A 24155-nucleotide genomic window follows, 5' to 3' on the forward strand; every position below is an offset into this window, starting at 1 on the left:
CTACGAGATCTTGCTGATATCCTGAGCCCAGATACCGTAAGCCTAGACTATGCCTACATAATACACAGCACTGAGTGGACATATCCCACGTGAACTCCATATGTGCTAGCTCCAGAACCAACCACAGTATAATCACATTAATGCAGTGTAGCACCAAGGCAAATTTGATCTGCTAAGAAGTCTGTGTGTGTTGCCATGCTAAAGCAACTATACTAGGTCCATTTCCAAGATAGCACATGCAGAGCTAGCTCAGGTATCACTGTATGGCTCGGTCTTATACTGTCATAACATACTCCAAGCTCCTTGAAAGTAAAGGACCAAGACCACTTGGACTGATTTAATATTCTATAGGAAAGTCAATAAAGAGATGCTGGGGAGCCCTGTGGCATCAAAGACTAAGTTTCTTAAGTGTTACAACCCAGATGCACTGCATTGTTGTAGACCATCTGAAAGGCAATGAAGGCATGAATAAGTGAGATCACATCAGCATTCACCAGGATGGGACAGAGGCTCCTAGCCAACCGGAGATGATGACAAACGCTGCTTGGAGGTGTTGCTATGGAGAACATTACATCAGTGAGGTATCCAACAGTACTCCGAATCAGATAGAATTAACCAGCTGTGGGCATACTTTCAGCCATGCCAACCGGTGCCTCAGCTGGGAATTCTTCAGAAAATTTTCTCCTGCCCACCAGCATAAACTCTTGCTTTTGCCTGGGTCAACTTCAACCTCAGAGGCAGAGACTGGCATGTATAATATGCCCGGCACAAAGTGGTTCAATCTTGTTTGTGTCCTTAAGGTGCTACTATAATATAAATGTTTAATGAACAAACAGCATCAGCATCTTAAATAAAAGCAGCGAACTCCTAGCCCTGGAAGTGTAGGATAAGGCCTCAGTCAGTTCCTAACAACAGCTGACCATACTTAAGTTACTGAACCAAGGGCAACCCTAGAATAAATGCATGATCCTACACTGGGATTAACCTGGCCCTTTGCTAAACAAAGCAAATGAAAATTAAGAGATATGTATGGTACGTGTAACACATGCACACGTGCACTCACACATTTAGAAAAAGAAAACTAAAATCTATCAGAAGAAATAGTAAACAGACTTGTAGCAAGTGTTACTAGTCCTGATCAGCTGATACTGCTGATGAATAATGCTATTGAAACGGATAAGATCGCCCACCAACTATGATCACAGTCTTCCTGTGTCCAGAAGCCAAAATCCTTTTCAATTAATTACTAAAAATTAATTGTCAGATATCGTTTTCAGCCGGCAGTTTTTCTCATATATATTCCATTCGCATGTACTCCCAACAGAACCTAACTGACTCAGCAACTGTTTCTCACTTCCATACATATCCATCCATAATGTCTTAGACCTAATCCCACCACAGAGCTCCTAAGGCAAACTCCGGAGGCAACTGCCATTTAAATAAATTCTGTGTGGATCGCTCTACTGCTGTCCCTCAGGCATACAGTCCTATTCAACTCAATGAAACTATTTATAAGAGTATGGCCCAGAAAAGTCTGGTGCAAGAAATCAATCAAATCCTTTGCAACCATGGTCCCTTAAAGGTTCTTCATATATATATATGAAGAAAAGAGGACCCCACCTGCATATATTTCATTATACCACACTGGACTATTCTGGATCTATTAAGATAGAAAGAAAGGTTTGCCTACATCTGCAGCATGGTTTCAGCTGATAGCAAGACTGTGAACTTTCCTTTAACTCACATTAAACTGATACAACTTTTAATTAAAAAAGTAATTTTGAAAATTGCTTGTGCAGTGTGTAAGGTGGTGTACAGACAGCATCTCTGATCCCTGGAGTTCTAGAGCCTTGAGTTTAATAAACTGAATTTTCAAAAAGTAAACACAGCCTTGCATCACCATGAACTTTCTATTTTAGACAAATATTTTCCAGCTATTTCTTTTTAGCCAGGAGACAGAATTCTCACTCCAGCCCTCTGCCACATCCACACCTTACCAGAAAACTGGACCTTATGGCAGAAAAGGGGGTCTTTTTAGTAAAAGGCTGTCAAACTGTACTTCTGCCCAGTACCAGCAAGAGAAGCCTTGTCCTTACCAGAATAACATACACAATCCATGTTACCTAAATGTTGTCCTGTACCCAGTATCATAACATTGCCACAATGTTCAAATCTAGCCATACAAAATAAAGCTCACCGGGAAATTGGTGTCTCCCTGGTTTGTGCGCTCTGCGGGGAGGAACTTCCAGTGTCTTACTGCTACAAATTAAGGTTTCTATTACTTCATTTCTTGTATTCAGTAGGAAATAATTTAGTGGGGGGGGGGGGGCAGGACAAAAGAGAAAAAGCAACAACAACAACATATTTTGCTTCAGGTAGAAAACAAGCAAAAATAATTCCAGCTCAAAAAGGAAAAACTGCTGCTTTTGCTCCCGTTTGTTTTGCTTTGAAAGTATTTTTAAATAAACCTTCTTAAAGAACTGTTGTACATCAAGAGTATAAAATGGATGTCTATCGAAGGAAGCATGTGGCTTCTTTGTCACTAATTTATCACAAACAATGCTCAAATAAGCATTTGGGGTAGACACCGTCTTATAGATAGGAGCCAAGTATTGGGAGTTTAGGACCCATAGGTTTAATTCATATCTACATTCTGGGCAAATTGCTTAATGTTGATTAAATCTGATTGTGATTTGATTCTCTTAGCTATATACTAGGGTGGAGTGGGCTGTGGAGCTTATATAATTGATGCTTATGAAAACAAGTTCTTTGCAAACCTGCAATGAAATGTGCTGAACTGGAAATGCCATACATTTAATTACAAATTCATTGTTAATAATGATAAACAAAACATTTATAATTTTTATTTATCTCAGATTTTTTTAAGTTTTAAAATTTTAGTGCCATCAAAATGCTCAATTTTTAGCACAGGATTATGGAAACAAACATTTGAAGTACTCTGCTGAGCTGGGATATTAAATACAACCATAATGAGTGCTATGAAAACCCTGGAAGATCAGATTAGACAGAGTAGTAGTATTTTAACAGTTCCAAGCTGCAGACTGACCCAAAAGGAAGTTGTCTCTTTCAGCAACATGAGCATTTTAGTATGTCATGCTCTTTAACTATTTAAGCCAAAGGATACTTAAGTCAATTCACCTTTTCCCAGAAGTGTATCTTCCTCCCTTCTTTTCCATTTTTACATGTGGCAGAAATATTGAGAGAACTGATGTCTGTGGGGTAAGGCTGTGCAAAGCTTCAGGTGGTGATGCAATTCAGAGGAGATTCAGCCTGATTCGGTGGCCAAGTCTCTAAATCCGAATTGAATCAGGGGACCAATTTAAAGGTCCAAATCGATTTAAAGCTCTTTGAAGCTTTGGCAAAGATTCGAAGAGTTTTGATGATTCAGGCAGTCCCTGGAGGCTGCAGCAGGGAGCTGCATCCACACTGAGTTGGTAAGTACGGGGGGGGGGGGGGGGGGGGGGGGGGGCAGGCACTGCCATGCTGAATCGAATTGGGACAATGATTCAAATCACCGAATTGAATCACTGTCCCCCGAATTGGACGAACCCAAAACGAATACTAGCCGCTTCGCGCAAGCCTACTGTGCAGTGCTTTGTGTAGTAAATGTTACTGTGTACTGTGCTGCATGCTGTCAAAAAGGGTGCAATTTAAACTCATGCAATACTGTAAATTTTCAGTTAATCCAGTTTTTTGCTCATTCTCCAATCTACCTTTTCTGCTGCCATCATTCATTGCATTTTTAACAAATATCCATGTAAAGTTAGAACACAACCACTATATATAACTTACTGGCAGAAGCAAACTGACTGGTGGGACCTTGAATATTCTGCAACAAGGAAATTATTTAGAACTCAAATGATTTTAACATTAATGTCAGTTTTTTTACTGCAACAGAGTTTACAAACAATACCACATACATTCTATTGTCACAAATATAGATCAATTGAGCTAAATTCTACTGTTCCAATACCAGTTCCTCTAAATGCAAATATAAATTGAATTACAGGAAATAAATGAAAGAAATAGTCTATTTCACACTACTATATATCTAGCTAAAGATACCATTTGTATTTGGGGCAGGAGGAGAAGGGTTAAGCTCCTGTCATTTGCCAGACTACAAGGAGTTCTTTGTTGGTCTTACATCAGTTTGTTTTTCAGATTTTGCATTATCATATAACACAGAACCTTGTGCAAGAAGAACGAAGATGTGGAATTTTTTGTTGACAAGTGGTAACAGTCATCCTTGAGAGCAACACTCAACATCCCATAATCATACATACATCTGAAGAATACATGTCCTGTTCTAAGGTATCCAGGTTGTAGCTGTATTGGTCTAGAGGAAAAGGCAATCAGGACTCGTAGTAGAGAGTAGATGGGAAACTCCCATTGATTCCTCTGTGAAATCCTATGAAATATGAACTTCCATTTCTACCCAGGAGAACTTTTATAATCTTTTCTCCAATGCCTGATGAAGGGTGTTTGTGCCCAAAAGCTTGCAATTAAAGATTTTTTTTTTTTTTGCAAAAATCTTGTTAGTCTAATAAAAGATATCAGCTCCACTATGAGTCCTGATTGCCTTATCCTGTTCTAATACACTCTAAACATTTCAGAAGTACACAGTGTTGTAAGTACATGATTTCAGCCTTTAAAACTACCACCATAAATGTTCAAAATATAAGGGCTAATAGCCCCTGGGTATATAATGCCCCTAAAGATGAGGTCTTTTTTAAGATACTGATGTACAGTTGTAGAGCAATACAGGTTTCCCTTGCTTTATGCTGTACATGTGTTCCTGGAAAATGGCACATAACTCGAATTTGCTTAAAGGGAACCCACTTTACAAAGTAACAAATAGGGATATGTTCCAGGACCTCGACTGCACTGAACCCCAGGCCAATTTCTACCACTTACAAGACAATTTTGGTACTCACCAATCGCAGACAGTACACACAAGCACAGCACGTTATCATAATGGGGTTAGCAACTACAGAAACATGTCACAGACAACGAACAAGGAGCACAGTTCCACACAGGAGACTATATTATGGGTGCATGTCACTGCCACAATGCACCGCACAAAGCAGCTGACTGTGGGCTTCCACCACACCTATCACATAAGAGTGAATTTACCTTGCATATAATTAATTTTTGGTATAGAAAGGGTCATCGCATAAGAGTGAATTTGTACATACAGAATTCGCATTAAACCAAGGGAAACCTGTACTTAAGGACAAAACAGTTAGTTATCTTGTATCCTGAGATGTAAGTGGGATTCTGCCATGTATATTTAGCAAAAGCACAAGCCCAATATATAGTACAACATACCACACATCCTTACATCCTCTTTCATTTGAATGTCAATATGTACAATACCAGTGCCAAATTCAAGTGTGACAGCAGCAAATTTTATTTATTCAGGGGCTTATTATAGGCTATAATTGGGAACATAACCCCTCCACTTTCACATAAAATTTAAGGCACTTGCACAATCATTAAGCATTTGAAATATGAAGCCTGTGCTTTACCAAGCAAAAATGGATCTACCCATGCGCAGATGAAGCCTTTTCCATCCAATGTTATAGAGTCAGTTCTGAGGCACATGACAGAATTTCTCTTTCCTCCATTGTCACCAACACTGAAATTTCTCACCTGCTGTCTCTTTTAAACAATCTTATTTATCCTCTCCTGGGAGGCAGGGGAGAGGGAGGGAGAAGGAAGTGGGGTGGGCACAGATACCATCTTCCTACACACCTATTCTCATATCTTCTTCCAGCATTTAGAAAATGCCTGATGTTTAGTCTTGAATGCCCATTAGCATCAGGGCTAAACTAAAAAACAAAAAATGCTCATAGGACTTAGGGTCGGAAGGGACCTAAACAGATCGTCAGGTCCAACCGCCTGCCCTGGACAGAAACGGGTGCCGGGGTCATATCACCCCAGCCAAATATCTGTCCAGCCTCCTCCTGAAGACCCCCAAGTTAGGACAGAGTTTCCAACCTTCAAAAGTTTCCAACCTTTTTTTTTCCTGAAGAAATAATGCACAAAATATGGTACTGTATAAGCTGATTGCTACAGTTGAGCTGTTAACCTATGACCCTAATTTGTCCACAGCAAGCTTTTGGAGCCTCTGAAATTCACAATTATGTGTTAGGGAAGGAAAACAAAAATTAAGCATTCACCAACACCCTGATATTGATAGAAAAAAATTCAGAGGGCCAAGCTGGGGGCTTTTGGTAATAGTAATAGAACATCTACCAGGGGTTATTGCAAGATATTAGGATACTGCAGAGTTTGCTCGATACATTAATCAGAAGTCAATAATTCCACACACCAGTCACTGTTTAATGGTCAACATGCCAGTCACAAGCTAATGCTATTTGCAACTCTGTATCACCATTAATAGCTAGCTATCTTCCAGAAACAAGAGATGCTGGGGACGAACAAAGCTAGCATCACATTCTAATGGCCATTAAGCACTTTATTCTAATCAATTTATAAAGCACAATTTAAAACATATGCAAGTAGCACATTTCTATAAAGTTGACACTACATAAAATTCTAAACTCATTGTAGGGGCACAGAACTCAGCAGTGCAGTAGTTCTACAATACTGAGATGAATTAATCTGTTTAATCAAAGATTTTGCCCTCTTACCAATCTTTCTAAACCATGCCTTTTCTGGAAATGAATGGGTTATGTAGGCACTCATTTAAACTCAACAAATGCAATATTTATTATAAACAAAAAAGAAAAGAGCCAGGATTCAAGCATGAAAAATAAATGAGGGATTAATATAAATTAAAGAAGCGGATGGGCATATTAAATAAGAATCATCTTACTGCAGTACAAGCTCTCAATCAAATGACAATCTAACCAGACAAATAGGACAATTAGATAGATGAAGGTTACTGGGGTGGGTGAAATTATTTTTCTGTAGAGCTGCTGACCAAGGAAACTCTGTAAACTTCATTTTATGAATCAAGGAGACTTAAGATTTTGTTGCTACAAAACACGTATACAGCTGTTTCAGCCAATGCATTTTAATACACCTCGTCATGCTCAACTGGATTAACTATCTGGGCTTTTTATTTTAGTTAATTTTTAGATGTTCTAGTTGTTAAATGTAGAATACTGAAACTTGGGGCTATCCACTATTTCACTGGTACCACTACCATGTCAGCAGCACATGTTGCATATGAATATTTATTTAATTCTATCACAAAAATGGCATACACATCCCTACACGAAGCACTGGTTTAAAAAAAAAAAAGACATGAGAGCTTTGCATAATACAGGCCCTTCTTTGGTAAAAGTAACCAGTTACAAACTGTAAAGCCAGGACACATTGCTCCTTACAGAAAGACAGCCATCACTGGGTTGTCAGGGTACCAAAATTATCCCCCTAAAACAAAGTGCCATTGCATCTTTCACATTCAGAAAAGTCTGTCCTCCAGATCACTAGTGACACACTAAACAGAACTCCCAATTCTATCCAGTCTCTGGGTTTGATCAGTTCAGGAATTATCAGCACGCACACACACGCACACACACACACTTCTGCCAAAAATATTCCATCTCTCTACTTCCTTAAATTGTCTCTATGAAAAGAGACCACTCCTTGAAGTGAGCCCTGAACTTTTACCCACTCAGTTAGCAGAGACAGTCAAGAGGATTTAAACATCCTGTTTAATATTTCACCTGCAGGACAGCATCAAGTATCCATCTGCATTTCACTGAAATGTCACCATAAGCTTTACATTCTGATTTAGGTCAATAAGCCATGACCTTGTGGTCTTGTAGAAAATAGTGCTATCAGCTAACCATACTGACACTTCATTTGTTTCATCTTTGTTAATTCCTAGACACACCTCTTGTTTTACTGAAGCAGTTAAAGAATTCAACTATTCAGCTATTCAACAACTATGAAGGTCAGCTCTCCTCTAAACACACACATACACACCTTTAAAGGTTACATGCATCCTGGCTTGTTTCAAGCATCAACTACAGAGTGGAATCCCCATCAGTCACAAGGAAAAATGGCAGCTAGAATACAAATCTGGAGGAAATCTGACTGACCAAGTCAAAGGCCTGCAAATTCAGGCCTGTAGATCAGATGTTGAAGAACCTGTTCTTGATGCATGAAGCCTATACAATTTCAGTTAAAATACTAAAAATTAAAACATTAAAAAAAAGCTTCAGCAGCACTTCTGAAGAATAAAAAAGGCTTTGGAAGCTTTAGATTTGAAGCCTCACAAGCTTCTTATAAAAAATGCAAGCTTTGAAAAAAACTTCTGAAGATTTAATATTCTTTCTTTGGGCTTTCACTGCCAATGGGCTACTGAATGCTTTAACTAATAAAAATAATTAATGCCAATAAACATGCCTTTCAGAAAGGAACAGCTTCTCTTCCCCATCACAGGCTGAAGTCATTCACTTGTATGCTGTGCAAGAAACAAGATCTGTGGCATTTTTATTCTCTGCTTTTCACAATTTTGCACTATGATTCATGAAAAGTTCTCCTAGGAGAAAACCTGCAAGGGAGGGAACAGGAATTTGCCTTCTTCCAAGTTTGTGTATTCAAATACAGCTGTGATGCACAGTATGACCACTACCAACAAGAATATACTGTAGTTTGTACTGATTGGGATCTTACGGGCTACATTTTCAAAAGAGCTCAAGGTCCCACTTAATCAATGACAGATTTTTCTTAAGTGCTCAACACTCAGGGTTTCCACACCTTCTGATGGGGAAGCTGTTGTACACTGGGCCTTTTTGAAAATCTGGCCATTTGATGCAGATATATATATAACATGAAATGAGCTCTTTGCAAACCCTGGGTCTAGATGTCTACATGTCCTTGTAAACTAGCTCTCTCATAAGAAGCACCTATCCACTGAATGCTTCCAACAGTCTGGAAATAATGACTTTGTGACATAAAGCTCACACATGTGTAGAACTAATGAAAAGAAAGACTGAAAGCATCTCTGAATACTAATTATATTTCCAAATGCTTTGTCACTCCCTTTCCCAACATATACTGTATAACTGCAATAGCTAATATTTGAAGCTATAAAAAATATTCACAAAACACAGTAAAGACCACCATTGTAAAAGTAAACATCAGCCTTACCAAGGAAACTCCTACACAAGATGAAAAGCACATAAAAAAGGTTCTATGTAAAAAGAGTAACAGCTTTCATAATCAAAAGTAACCCTAATCCCAAACACTACATACATAACCTCAGCAGTGCTAACCAATCCTAAGAAAAATTCTAGGATGCAGCTGTGGACCAAATTTTCCAAGTCAGACCTTTGTGTAATAAGCCAAACAGGAAGCTGAAACACAAATCCTTCCACACACCAAGAAAGTTTCTTGTACCTTAGTCCAAAGTAGCTGGTATTGGCCACTGTTGTGATGGGACACTGGACAAGACAGATCATTGGCATGGTATTCCTGTATCAGTTATATCCCTATATTCAAAGAACTGAAGCAACAACACAACTTAGAAACAAAACAAATCTCACACACGTCTAAATTAAGAGACTTCATAACCATCCAGCTTTCTAAAACCATTTCATATAACAGATATGCTGATACACTTTTGATAAGCAAGCAACCTAAAGACTGAAAGTTCTAACACTATCTGACACATACTGTAAATGAAAAATATCCTACAACACATTCTCTGCCTAAAAGACTACAACAGAAATATGAGACCTACTGGTCTAGAGCCCTGGCTTCCTGTCACTTACGAGACATCAATCTGCACTAGATCCACACAAATGCAACTTTACATAGACTGTATTATTCCCATGGAATCTCAAAGCAAAATATATCCAGAACTACCCTCTAACGGTCCAAAGTGTTATTCACCTAAAGCAGCCATACTTCATGGTTTGTGGGAAGGCCCATTATGTATAATTTATGGGCCCAAGTTCAAAACTGTTTTATCCAAGTGACAGGTACCTCCATAACTTTCATTCCAGCTCCATGTTTGTTAGATATCAGCAAATCTAGTAACATCAGTGGGTGTGAAACTGATGATAGCAACACATTTACAGGAATAGCAAACCAGCTTATTCTACCTTTGTACAATTCTTATGCAAAATCCATGTCCGACACCTGGAAACTTGAACTAATTAATTATCCAAGGCTTGTTAAGCTTAGTCACTCTCTACAGGACAATGCAACACATTATAATAATTATTTAATATTTAAATTGCTATAGCAGCTACCAGCCCAAACATCAGGGAGCTGAGGCCCCACTGTGCGACGCATAGTGCCTATGTGGAATAGATTAGCCAAGTCTCTACTCCAAATAGCTTGCAGTCCTTGAATGATGAGACACAACAAGAGCATATAGATAGGACAATGTGCAGGTGAAACAGTTTGCTTAGTTTTATGTAGTATGGCTCACTTATTCACTGCTGGCCAGTTCCCCAAAATCAAGACAGTCAAGCAGCTAACTACCTAGACTGGTAATGATTACAAAACCAACCCCAAGCTGGGATAAAAGCAGAATCTTTTTCCAGAGAACACAATCTTGAACATAACAGCTTTACTGTTTCAGAGCTATTAAACTTTCAGTTCTGATTCTCAAAATATTCTGTGATAATCCCCTCAGACTGGAAATTGTCATTACTAAGCAGCAAAGGCAACTTTACTGCATTTTGCATGCAGATTACCTACCTACTGACCTTAAGGTTTCATAGTGCTGCCAGCAACTGCAATACCTGAGCACCTTCCATATAAATTAGATGGGAGATAATGATAACACAATCCTAATGTGCTTCATGGAACCCCTAGCTCTTCTTTTTTGGCATACAGGGATTCTGCCTGGAAAGGGGCCAGAACTGGTGGTTGGTTGACTTGTCTCCTCAGGATCTATTCTGTTGTCCTTCTTGGGAGTGTAGGATCTTTGCAGGGGAGGAGGCAAGGGGCTGTTATTTGTTGCTTGTTTGGTCCTGAGGTTTGTTTTGACTGGTTATAGGGAGTGTAGAGCAGGGGTAGGCAACGTTTTTTGGCCAGAGTGCCAAAAAAACCACACCGTCTACTTTGGAAGGTGCTGGAGTGCTGACTTACCAGAGCCCGGAGCAGCTGTTTGCAGCCTCCCGGCTGTAGCCGGCCCATGGAGCCCAGTCTGCTTGCAGCAGGGCTTGCAGCCTACCAGCCACCTGATGGGAGCAGCCTGGGCTCCGTGGCTGGCAGCAGCTGCCTAGAGCCCAGGCTGGCGGTGGTGTGCTGAGCAAAACGGCCTTGCGTGTTGTGCTGGACACGTGTGCCAGGGGTTGCTGACCCCTGGTGCAGAGGGTAGGTGTCAGCACTAAAAATGTCATTCTCATTCTGGTGGAAAGGTGTTTACACAGAAGAAGGTTTTTCAGCATTTCCTAAAAATAGCTGGATCTGGGATCAGTCCACAGTCTCCTATGAAAGACCATCCTATTGCCAGTTCCCTTGCTGGGAGAATTCCTTGTGTCCAGATCCTGCCTGATTCCTTTTGGATGGGTACCCACCCACACAAAACTTTGCTTAGGTTTCTATACAGACTTGTTTCAAAAGTAACACATGCACACAGGCATGCAGTTTCCACACAAGTATCTATTAGGAGTTGTTATCTTGGGAGCAGAGTATATACCCTTAGATAGATGAAGTAGAAAGTACTGCCTTATGTTTATACACCGGTCTATAGAAAGTACTGCCTTATGTTTATACACCGGTCTATGACAGTGTCTGCTTTGTGCCAATTTGTAAAAAAAATAAATAAAGCCTATTGGTCAATCTTTTTCTTTAAATCTGAATAGACAGCTCCCAATCTTGAACTCAATAAATTAAGCACACCAGCAGAGCTACAAAAAGGCAACAAAAAACAACCTGGTGAGGTTCAGGGATGGAAGCCACTTAGGTTGGAGGAAAAGAATGAATGGTGAAGCTGACTAGTCTGCTCCCCTTCTCTGTCCTCCTTTTATTTCTGTTGAGTGTAGTGACACTTGAACCGGCTCTCTTTATTTTCAGCCGGATACACCATTTGAAAGATACTGTACTACTGTGTAGGCCAACTAGGGACTCTCTTTCTTCCCTTAGTTAGAGCTTTTGGGAAAATAATTATTCACAAGAACTGCCATCATGAACAGAGAAAGCTAAATCAATGTAGCTTTGTATGGGCCATTGCCACTGCAAAGCAAATACTCAATCAAGACATGGATCAGTGAGAATTTTATCACTAGGACTCCTTAAGCACATCTTTGTGTATTTTTAATATCCATCTTATCATTTGCTGAGCTGGCCGCCCCCGCTCTGACACACAGGCATGCAAGCACACACCCCCCTTCAAGACTTCTCTCTTTTCAGTAGAGGTTATGGGGTTTGGCATACGATGCATACACACAACAGAGATCCTAAATGCACCGCCAGGCTTATTCCCTTAAAAAAAAATAAATAAATAAAGCATTGGTGCATAGCAGATTTATTCACTGAACAGGTTGATTTATTTAACAGACTTGACATACGTCAAACCCTACCATGTGCTTACATAATTGTTATCCATTTAACGGGTCTGTTCTTTTGTCAAATATTTGTTTAAAAAGTGGTTCTCTGAAGATTGCTGCCTTACGCATCGTCCACATTTTTTAACATACGTATTCTTGTACGAGGCATTAGCCGAAGTGACTTTCAACTGCATCCTCCCCACCTGAGTGCTGTCATTTCCTCCCCCCCCCGCTTTAGGTGTTTTTTTTTTTCCCCTTTTTTTATTTTTCTTTATTTTTATACCCCTTCCTAAAGTAAAATATATAAATGTAGGCACAATTCACTTTCCAGCAGAGAGACTTGGCTGTCGGCACAGCGGTTACTGCATTACCACACTGCTCGAGCGAGAACAGCAGGTACCTCAAACACTGGGGACGCAAACCCGAATACCAGGATGTTGACGGCCGTGAATGGGCTGCGGGCGAGATGACCAGGGGGGCCGGCCACGGGCCCCGAAAGGACGCGGCGGCGCCCCTCGATGAGGGCGAGGGCAGCTCCCAAAAGATGCCAAGGCCCGGGCTTTTTTTGCCCGTTTGTCGAAACGCGACAGGCATCGCTCCCGGCTTCCCCTACGTGCGCCTCGCTGCTCCATCCCCCCAAAACCCTCCGACAGCGACGGCGACACAACGCGGGGGGACATCCTGAGGGGAAGCCGGCGAGCGCCGGGGGGTTTCCGCCCGCCCGTCCTTCCCGCCGGCTGGCACCGCTCCCGCACCAGGACGAGGAGCGGAGTCGCGGGCGGCGCGGACACAGCCAGCCCCCGCGCCGGCGCCGGCACCGGCGAGGGCCGCAGGGCCCAGGTGAGCGGGGCAGCGCCCCCCACACACGGACACGGACACGGACACGCGCGGCTCCCTCAGCCCCGTCCCCGCCCGCCCGCCGCGGGCACTCACCGGAGGGGCCGGGCCGGGCCGGGCCGGGCCGGGGTGAGCGCCGCCGCCGCTGCCACTGCCCCCCGCCGCCGCCGCCGCCGCCTCCTCCTCCTCCTCCGCGGCCGCCGCCTCCGCCGCGCCCCCGCCCCCGCCGCCCGGGCGGCCGCTGCCCATCCAGGAGGCGCCTACAGCGCTGCCGCCGCCGCCGCTGCCATTGTTGCCGCTGCCGCCGGCCCGGCCCGGCCGCGCCTCCCCCCGCCGCGCCCCGGGAGCGCGCAATGCGCGGCCACCCGGCATAAAGGGCGCGCTCCCCCGCCGCCTCGGGAGCGCGCCTGCCGCCCCGCGCACGCGCCCGCCGCCGCCGCCGGCCGCGCCCCCCCCCCCGCGGGGCCGGGGCGCCCCATGGCCCCGGGGCAGAGCGCGGCAGCGCCCCCTGCCGGCCGCTCCCCCGCCGCGGCCTGCGCGGCACCCGCAGCCTCGGCCCCCCCACGCAGTCTCCCCCTCCAGCCCTTCCCACCTCCACCCGAGACCCCCGCACCGCCTGGCTAGGAGTCCCCCTCCGTGCCGTGGGGCGGGGGTCACGAAGTCAACTGCCCTTGCTGCAAAGGACAGATGAGCGGGGGGAAAAGAAGGCGCCCCGAGTTTGCCCGGCTCCCATCCTTCCTCCCGCGACTAGTCGGCCCCAGGCAACCACGCAGACCTCAGGCGGTCCTGCTCAGTCTACTAGGAGCGTCTACATGTGCACTTTAATGCGCATTCAAGTGTCACAGAAAAATTCTGCCTTTTCACTCTTGTGGGTTAAAAGAGGCTAATGCGCCGTTTCTAGTACCTCACAATGGAGGCAATACATTTAAGGCACATTAGCAAAAACGCATTCGTGAACATGTTGACGCGCCCACTGATGACTTTTCCCTAGTTCCTGGAGGAGTGCCCCGTGCCCTCCTCGTACCGAGTGATTGCCGAGAAGGCCAGCTCTTCTAGTTGGAGCAGGGGCAGGCAATTATTTTGGGTGGACGGCCACTTACCGAGTTTTGGCAAGCCATCAAGGGCTACATGACAGGCAGCCAGGGGCAGATAAATATTAATTTTCTAAAAATTTTAGGGGCCCCGCAGGCCAGATAGAATGGGCTGGTGGGCTGCAGGCTGCATTTTGACCACCCCTGGGTTAGATAGCTCCCCTCCATGAATCAAAGCAGCCAACTGTGTTAAATTACACTAAAGCATATTGTGATTTTTTTCCCCACAACTGTATATTTTTAGGTCTCTATACTTTCAATGAAAAATCATAAGCCTGGCCATAAAATTTAAAACTCAAGACTACCTACGTGACAAGCAGAAGACAGGGCAGGGTGGCACCTTTGAGACTGACTTATTCAGAAAGGCATAAGCTGTTCTAGGCTACAGTTAGTTGAGGATAAAATGCAGAATTGACATACCAAAGGAGGAGTCTTAATTATCAGCCTAACAGCTGCTTCTGTGCGGTCACACCAGCCTGTCAGAAACTGGGCCTGAAGGGACCTCTTTTTGGGTGGCCAAATATTTCATTCTCTACGCATTGGCCTCTTTGCTGAGCCTGGCAAAGGGGCAACGATTAGGATTTCTGTGATATGGACACCAGTTTGACAGAGAATTTTGGCTCAAGGCAGCATACAGCTAATGTCAGCAAGGCTAGGAACAGATGTTGCATTCGTCATTGGACAAGTTGTTCCTGTAATTGTCTCGGAATAGAAGTATCCCAGGATTGGCTTGCACAAACACCATCCTTTTGATCAGGGTTTAGCAAGATGCTGAATGCACTGCTGCTTTTCTGACACTGATTCAGTGATGCAACCCCAGGATAACCGTTCAGATGCACTTTGCAATATCCCAGGATAAACTGTTAGTACTTAGCCCGTGAACCCCTTTAGAATGTATCCCAGTACACATCTGAATGATTACAATTTGGCCCAGGTTCAAAAGGTTTATCCCTAGATGCATGCAATTTCTGTTTTATAGTCTGAGAACTGTGGAGCCTCAGCTGAAGAAAGAGATCTGTTGCTTGTACCTACCTCCTACCTACCTTGTATGGTTAAAGCTGTAGACTCAGGACTTAGCTTTGTCCTTCACCAGTTGTAACATCTTGATTCAATTAAATTATTGATAGTATCAGATTCATATTGTATGAGATCTACGCATAGCATCACTGTATATGGATAGAAAGGAACCTAGAAAAAATGCAGAAAGAGTGTAAATCAGTGTTTCAAAAAGAAAACACAAACCTCTACACAGTAGCCACAGCTGTGGGTCTCCCACTAAGGTAATTTGGATAAAAAGGGATCTGCAAAGGAAAATCCATTAGTCCACCTGCCCAAATCAGGAGGGACAACATGTTCATGAAGATAGATTTGAAACTAAATTAGGGACCTCTTGAAAATCAGGAACAGCAAATTGATGGTACAATTATTATGGTACTTCTTGAAAGGGATAGGAGGGTGGGAAGAGCAAATCAGTCACTGAAGAAATGAAAGACAAGCATTATATAAAAATAGGTAGGGAGGTCAATATTTCATTTGTACAAGTCAACTTCTATTCTGCAGTAGTGCTTTTGCAGGAGGAATTAAAGGACACATTGTCAGGTGGTTTACAATGAAAATTGAAGCTTTCCAATCATCTGTAAATGGGATAGGGGAAAGTTATCTGATAGAAATAGAAATGTTGTGTAGTCTTTTTTAAGATTTAAACATTGCCTTGTGATGTTGTGAACCCAAACAAGAGCATTATGTTAATTCATGAGTGCAGACTGAAACCAACTACAAAGTGATATCTATCAATCTAGTTTAATTGTCTAAAGGGTATTACATGCCAAGAGTAAAAGAGGAAAAAAAGTGGAAAGTACTTACTATTTTAAGACAATGTATTAATAATTAGCTAATTAAAATAAAAGACTTCTGCAATATTTTACCTTCACATGTTCATTAAAGTATAAATCTGCCTCTAATGTTTAACGTGTGTCAAGTGTGAGACACTGAACTGCAATCTACTTTGTTCCCATGCAGATAGATTTCTAATTTACCTGCTTATGTTAGGCCAACCTCTCTCAACCTTTGTAGACTCAGTGGCACCCCTTGTTAGACTCAAAGCACCCTTTGGAAAATACCAGCTCTTAGTTTTCATTCCTTTCTTGACTACAGAAAATTAATAGAGCAATTCTTCTGTTGCAAAGAATTCAGAAAGACCACAAAAGGTAAGACTGTTTTTGATGCTTTAAAATCCTATTTGAAATTTCCAGGTTTATGTTGATAATCATGTGTACATACTCACACATCTACCAGTGCTAATAATGCACAACACTTTAAAATATTTCACAGCCTTCCAGTTGAGAATCACTGGGTTAGGAAGTACCTTAGATAATAAGTGCAAGGACACAGGGGTGTCACACCAGTGCCCTGCCACTGCAGTAGCAGGGAACTTGTCTGTTTATATATGCTCAGATAATCCTAGGAAAAGGACCTGTGCTACAAACAAAGGTAGGATAGTAGTGAAGCAATAGCACTATTAATCTGTATGGTACTCATTGTCTTCAGAATGCTCTAGAAATCATTCAACCTCTATTATCCTTATCAAGTTGGGAAATATTATCACTTGTTACTTGCTTCTGGTAGCAGCAGCCAGGATATGCCAAATGCTGTACATACATAAAAATGACTCATTCGCTATCCTGCAAACCCACATTCAAAATGTTTTCTCCATTTGTAGAAATGATGTCAGAAGTTGAGTGATTTGACTAAGGCCACAAACCAAGTCCTTCTCAGAAGTAGAATTAGAAATAGTGGAAAGCCTAGCTCCCAGTCCTCGCTTTAGTTATACCTCTCTCCTATAGTATTATTGCATACATCAATCAAGAAACAATTACTGTAGGAAACATACATTTTAATCCCCTACACCTTGAAAATTCACAATCAGCCATAATATGACCCTTATTCCTCCTCTCCCCTCCCCCCCTTTTATTTCCTTGATGGAAAGATTTAAAGAAATTGAAATATGAGTACTGTAATTAATTAGGAGCACCACAGGGTCACATGAGAAAGTGACAGTGCAGCTGGTAGTACTCAGTAAAGTAAACACACATTTGGATGTGTTCATTAGATGGCTCACTCATTTCAAAATTATATAAACTCTGGGGAGTTTTCCCTCTCAGTCATGTCCCTCCTCCTGCATGACTCTTCCACTTCTCCCCGCCAACACATTCACATATATGCTGCTATGCTGTGACCATCAAAGTGTTATAGAAAAGAGACAAGCAGATCTAGTAGCATCTCTGCTAGGCCACATTGCCAGCAATTTCACCCAGGTACAAAATGAGTGACTCCTGACTGGATGGCAGCACTACAGAGAAGGATCTAGGAATCCTGCTGAGTCTCAATACACGTCTGTAGTGTGATGTAGCTGCACAAAAGGCAAATGTGTTTTTGGGTTGCATTAATAGAAGCATTATATGCAGAACCTAGGACACAATAGTGCCTCTACGCTGCACTACTTAGGCTTCATGTAGAGTATTACGTGCAATTTTGGACTGCACATTTTAAAAATGGAGAAGTTAGGGTCGAGAGGAGGTGACCAAAATGATAAAAGTGCTTGGAAGGCAAGTCATATGAAGAGAGGTTGAAGGAAACAGGCACATTCAGCTGGTGGAAAAGCTGTAAAAGAAAACAGCAGTCTTCAAAATACCTGAAGGGGGAAAAATACCTTTTCTCTCTTGCTGCATAGAGCAGAATGCAGACCAAAGGCTTGAACATTGCAGCAAAGTAGGTTTAGATTGGATACAAGGAAAAATGTCCTCACTATCAGAACAATGAGGCAGTGGAATAGACTGCCTAGGGAAGTTGTGCAATCTCCATCATTGGAGGTGTTCAAGAAGAGGTTGTACAAGCACTGATTGGGGCAATCTAAGAGTAGCTATGGCTATATGCTTTACTATGGGTAAATCCCAATGCTTCCAGGCTTTGCTGGTTGACACATGGGGCCAGGAAGGAATGCTTTCCTCTCCTGTTACTATGTGTGCGAGGGGAAGGGGGCTGGAGAAGGGAGGGTTCACCTTCCTTGGAAGCATTGGGTGTTGCATGCAGACAAAGCTAGGGATTTTGACGGGCGTGCCAACGTGTCTGCTGAGATTTAAACCGAGAGGTTCCTGGCTAGAGTGTCTTGCTCAGGGTGAGGAAGGAATTTTAGGTCATGGTCAGAGTAGTACAGACTAGGGTGTGTTTTGCCTTCATTAGTTAGTGTGGGGCATGGCCCTCTTCCTTAGATCTGCTCAGTGTAATTTAACAACCCTTGTAGCAGCAGAATATTGGCCACCACAGTCCCTCTGCCTCACCTGTGGCAAGTTAGGCTGCTCTGCCTCAAGGCTCTCAGGGTTGACTGTACAGTTTTACCAACAGGTTAGACAATAGATTTGTATCAATTGGTCTGGATAGGGATGATCCTGCCTCTGGCTAGGGGTTGACCTCTGAAGGTCCCTTTCAGGCCTATTTTTCTATGATTCTGTGTACCACACCAAGAATGAAACACTTGTGACTGGAAACACTAGGTAGCCACTAGCAAATCTGACAGGCCTACAGGATTCCTTCTGATGCATTTAACGGTGGCATTATGTATGAGAAGGTAGGTACTACAACAATCAGCAGAGCATAGCTGCTGACATGAGATTAGGACAGAGGTGTGGGGAAAGCCTTCTTGCAGATAAAGAAATGTTCGATTAAATAAACATTCTGCTTGGATCCAGCTTTGAAAAAGACAGTTCAGGTATTTGTTTAAGTGGTTTCTTTTAGCAAGAGCACAAATACAAGGCTCAATGATTATCCTCACGGCTATGGATTCAGCATAATATTTGGGTTTCACTTATCTACAGGCAATTCCTTTAAGGTACTTCATTTACAATGTTACCATAATATTAACATATCAGCAGCATCTAATTCCATACAGCAGTATGAACAATCTTAAAAATTAACAGTCTGTGGACTCTGATCTTTTATATACTGCCACAAATGGATGTAAAAAGTGCAGTGACTTGCTGGAAGCACAGCTACATACCTTAGCTGGATATTAATTTTCCAGACTGTCAAATGAGAGACTCACAGGTATGAGAACAAGGTTCTGAGAAAACTCCTCTTGGCAGGAAGAGATCAACAAAACCCTAAGCTAAGAAAGATTTCAATGCCATTTGCTGCTTTCCACTACCCTTATAACCACACTAGATGCTTTTCTGACTTTATCAGTGCCTCAAAGTTGCAATGTGCATCAAAGCCACCTTTCAGGCAGTAAGGTGCAGCAGGTCAGGCTTTTACCTCAGTCTTGGAATAGTGAACAATATTATACTATTTTAAGTCTAGTAATTTTCTTATTCATTCAAACTTAATTGTAATTGAATGCTACGTACATGACAAGGAAGAATTAAATATGTTAAGAGGTTTAACTTCTGTGCTCACTCTAAAAGGGTGGTGGGGTTGTTGATACTGCACTGAGTTTGCCAGCATACTGAAATGAATTATATAGCATGGACAGATTTTTCTACATCATGGTGTTTAAAACTGTTACAGTGACAAAGCAAGGAATTTATCTATATATCCCACATATTATACAGATAAAGGGAAACACATCTTGGAAAAAAGCACTCCGAAGGCATGCATACATGCATGCTACAGCAGTATATATATATTGCATTTTTCCATATGGGTCACTTAAAATGCAGATATATAGGTGTACAAGGAACCTCTGATTTCCCTTGATTCTGTATTCAGCACAAATAAGTACAAGGGCAATTTTAAGTTTCTTGTACCAGGCTTGCAAACCAACAGTTTTAAAACTGCTCCTGGCAAAAAATCTTGTTCTTACCCTCACAGCAGTTGAGTATGATGTAGCCTGCTGCAATATGTATGGTTTTGCCCACTCTCACATCCAAGTTGCATCAGTTTCTTGCAACTGCTAACCATCTTGTGTGAGGCACTCATGTCAGGGTAATTTCCTGACCCTTGGTGATAGAGGAGAGCCAGCCTCCTTTAAAAACAACAGTGGGCACAGATATTCATGTCACTGGGAGGGAATAAGATCCTGTCTTGTCCCAGCAAGGCAGTGCCAGATCTCAATACATTGGAATCACATACCTTGCAAGCATATCCCAACTTTATGTTAATTTACCTCCTTCTTTTGGTGGACAAACTATGGGCATGAGTGATGGCCCCAGTACACTATGGAAATCCCAGTCTTCCAAAGCCAGTTATCTCAGGCATATTAGCAAAATTCATGTCCCCTTCTTGACCCTCCCCCTCCCACCCACCAAGAAACCATGATATTTATTAGCTCACAAACCACCACCATAATAGTACTCACAACTGACTTGACAACCACAAACTGTAGTCATAGAACAGGGGTGTCAAATCCACCCCATGCCCCGCCCCAGACCACAATCATCTGTTTGGTACCCCTGCCTAAACCAATAACAGTGGGCTGACAATAGTTACTCACTTTCTGGACTAGCATAGCTTCTCCAGTGTGCATGTCTTGGCCCTGGGGATAATATTTCACGTAGCTCCGTGAAGACCAGCTTCCTTATGTGGAAGTTCTGTAGTCAGTGCTGGTCATCCCAGGTCTTCGCGATGATATGATTCCAATATTCAGTGCTAGCTTGCCCAGCAGTAGAAGAGCCCATCCACATACAGTGAATGCACAGCATGGTAGAATACAGTGAGGGTCTCCACTTTGCTGTGGTGGTACCTAGTATGAATGAGCATCCTTTTGTTTCAAGCAGAAACAGCTCATCCACCTGTGCTGGATTCTTGCCTAGGCTCTGGCTATAAGAGGCTGAAGTAAATAATGTGCACAGCCAAAACTCTCTCTGGTGGGGTCAAAATGCTTCTGCAGCAGGGCGTAGGAAGAGCAAACAAGTTGTCCCAGTCCTTACTGACCATTCCTTAAGTTGCTCAGTTTTGTGAGACACAAAGAGCTTTGGGATCAGAGGGGACTTGTGCACATGATGAAAATGTCACTGTGTGGCTTAATGGTGTCCCACTGTATACGTACAAGAGTTTTGGGGATTTTAAATGAGTTGGCATCATTGCAGACTGTCACAGGACCTGACATCTTCTCACACTCAGGCCCTCATTTCTCCCACACCAGTGTGTTTTGCCCACCATGTCTTGATGAATCTATTGGAGGCTGGAGAAAAACTATGTCCTGGGAGGAGTTCTGAGGTATGATTTCCTCTTTGGTCCTAAGTTCTTTTACTTCAACTGTCTTTCACAGAGTGCAAAGTATATTTTTTGTCCAGGGCTCCTCTACCCTTACACACTGGCCCATCTCTCACCCCTTGATGTTAATGGTGTTGGTTGTCCTATAGAAAGCATAAATCTGTCTGTCTCACAATACACTCCCAGGAGGCCACAATCAGGGACAGATCACAGTTCCTATCAGCCCTTTGCGCGCAAAGAAAATGATATAAACTGAAAAATAAACAAAACAACCCTGGGTATGCCAATTCATATCCTTGGTAATCCTTCTATTTATGTGGACCCTCATCAGTTCTACTCATTACTCTCAGTCTATAGCATCTTCAGGGTTGTCTTCACTCAACCCCTGCTCTGGATAGGGTCTTACCCCTTTTTTCCTTCTCCGGTATGGGATATCTTCCCTTTATTTTGCCTCCTCATCCAGATTGCAAGCTGCGGGTCACATGGGTCTTTCCACCTTGTAAAGTTCACAGTCCTTTCCGCACAATCAGACTGCCAGCCAGAGGCGTCTTATTACTGTCTGCAACAGCTCCGCAGATCACAGATGCTGTTTCAATTATGGCCCCTGCAGCCTCCTTCCCCTCGTTCTGTTACTAAGCAAGGCTCTAATTCCACTTAAAGTGGGTAGTTCTCTCTCCTGGTGTCAAGTTCTCGGTATTACTCACAGTTTCTTCCCTGTCTCTATCCTCCTCTTGTCTCTCAGAGATCACCAGCTTCTTTGGATCCCTGCATTTGGCAAAGAGATCACTACGGCTTCCTCCAGTTCACTGCAGGATGTCTGGTGCTGGCCCTGTATTTGGTTTGCCCTTGCCTCCATATCGACACCCAGTAAGTTTTTCCCCCCAGTTCTTTCCCCGTTCCAGGATCCCCTAGCATTCCCTTTCTTATAGGTATTTCTGCCTCCCGCTGGCCCAGAACTCCAGAGTCCTAAGTTTCTGCTTCCCTTCCTCAGTCTTGGGAAATGCCAGTTTTAAAGAGCCTGTGCCCACAGCAGTGGGATCTTGCAGTGGAACTTCTGGTCCCAGTTCATCATGGAGGATAAGCATATAAGGACCAAAATCTGGCTCTCTGCTACACAAACTAAACTACATCCTGATGTAGTTTAGTTTACAACATGGCAAATTGCTATGATTCACCCGTTAGCTTGCCTCCCAGCTGTGGAAGAGGCAGGCAAGCTCCGCAGAAAAAAAAAATGACCGGGCCCCTCACCACTTCTGCCTTCAGCAGGCTCTTGCAGCCAGCAGGATGCATAGGGCCACCCAGGAATGGGCTGGCTTGCCCCTGGGGCAACGTAGGAAGGCAGCAGGAGGGTGACCAGGTTTGCTGGTGGTGGGAGAAGGCAGCAGGGATGGTGCATGGGCTGCTGGAAGCCCGGGCGGGCTGCTAATTGGCCTAGTGCTGCCCCAGCTTGGAGACGCCCAATCCAATGCTTCCCGGAGCCCACCCAGGCTTCCAGTGCCCTGTACACCATCCCTGCCACCTTCTTCAGCCACCCAGCAAGCCCAGTCACCCTTCCACTCTGCCCCAGGGACAAGCCAGCCCATTCCTGAGTGGCCCCAGCTGTCCCGCTGGCTGCAGAAGCCTGCTGCAAACAGAAGCAGCAAGGGGCCCAATTTTTTTTTTGGTGGAGCTTGCCCATTTCTCCCATGGCTGGGGGGTGGGCTGCCAGCAGGATGAGTGGCCCCTGAGCTGTGGGGGGACCCTAGTCCTTCCCTCCGCAGCAGTGGTGCCCCCCAGGGCCTCCTGGGCGGGCTGCTAGCAGGCCAGGTGCTGCCTTAGCTCAGAGGCAGCACCCAGCCCAATCCAACTCTTCCCCAATCCCACCTGTTTCCACTGGGTGCTGCTCCCCGGGTGGGCTCAGGGAACAGTTGGATCAGGCTGGGTGCTGCCTTCAAGCTGGGGCATCACCTGACCCACTAGCAGCCCACATGGGTGGCCTTGTGGGGTGCCACCACCATGGAGGGAAGGATCAAGGTGCCCCACCACTCAGGGGCTGCTCAGCCTGCTGGCAGCTCACCCCCTGGCTCCAACAAAAAAAAACAAACCAAAAAACAAAGAGGATCAGGCCCTTCACCTGACGTGATGAAAAAATTGAAACAGTGAGTTTCAATTAAAAACCCACCATATCCATGTAGCCAGCATAGAATAAAACCCTGAGGACTAAACCCCCATCATGTATATAAGCGCCCAGAAATCCTAGTGCCACAGCCTAGTGACTGTGATGTCATGCACAGCTCTGTAGCATGGACACTTGCAGGCATACATGGCAAGTGTGAGTGTGCTTGCCCAGACTTGTGTATGCACCACCGGCAGATACCCCAGTGATCAGAGCAGACAGCATCTCCATCAGCAGGGGCTGCTATATGTTTGTCTGACGGTCAGCTCTCTTGTTTTATGTTATGATGTTGCTGCTGCTATAAGATGGGACTAGAAGAAAGTGAAGTCCTGTAGGCATGTGCTGAAGTTGTCCCTG

At 43.6% G+C, this 24155-nt stretch overlaps 1 protein-coding gene across 4 annotated transcripts in view; it reads right to left on the minus strand.

Annotated features, from left to right (window-relative positions):
• NEXMIF (neurite extension and migration factor) overlaps positions 1–13527 on the minus strand; it is a 264099-nt gene extending 250572 nt beyond the window's left edge. For 3 of the 4 annotated variants that reach the window (XM_059732804.1, XM_059732803.1, XM_059732806.1), the window contains exon 1: positions 13443–13520. The gene's annotated coding sequence lies outside the window, so the exon portion shown is untranslated. Of the gene's footprint in view, positions 1–13442 lie in introns of all 4 variants that reach the window. The other variant, XM_059732805.1, reaches the window with a different exon arrangement.
• Positions 13528–24155: the final 10628 nt, after the last annotated feature.

The sequence above is a fragment of the Alligator mississippiensis genome, chromosome 8 (assembly GCF_030867095.1).
Source record: "Alligator mississippiensis isolate rAllMis1 chromosome 8, rAllMis1, whole genome shotgun sequence".
In the NCBI taxonomy this organism is placed as follows: Eukaryota; Metazoa; Chordata; order Crocodylia; family Alligatoridae; genus Alligator; species Alligator mississippiensis.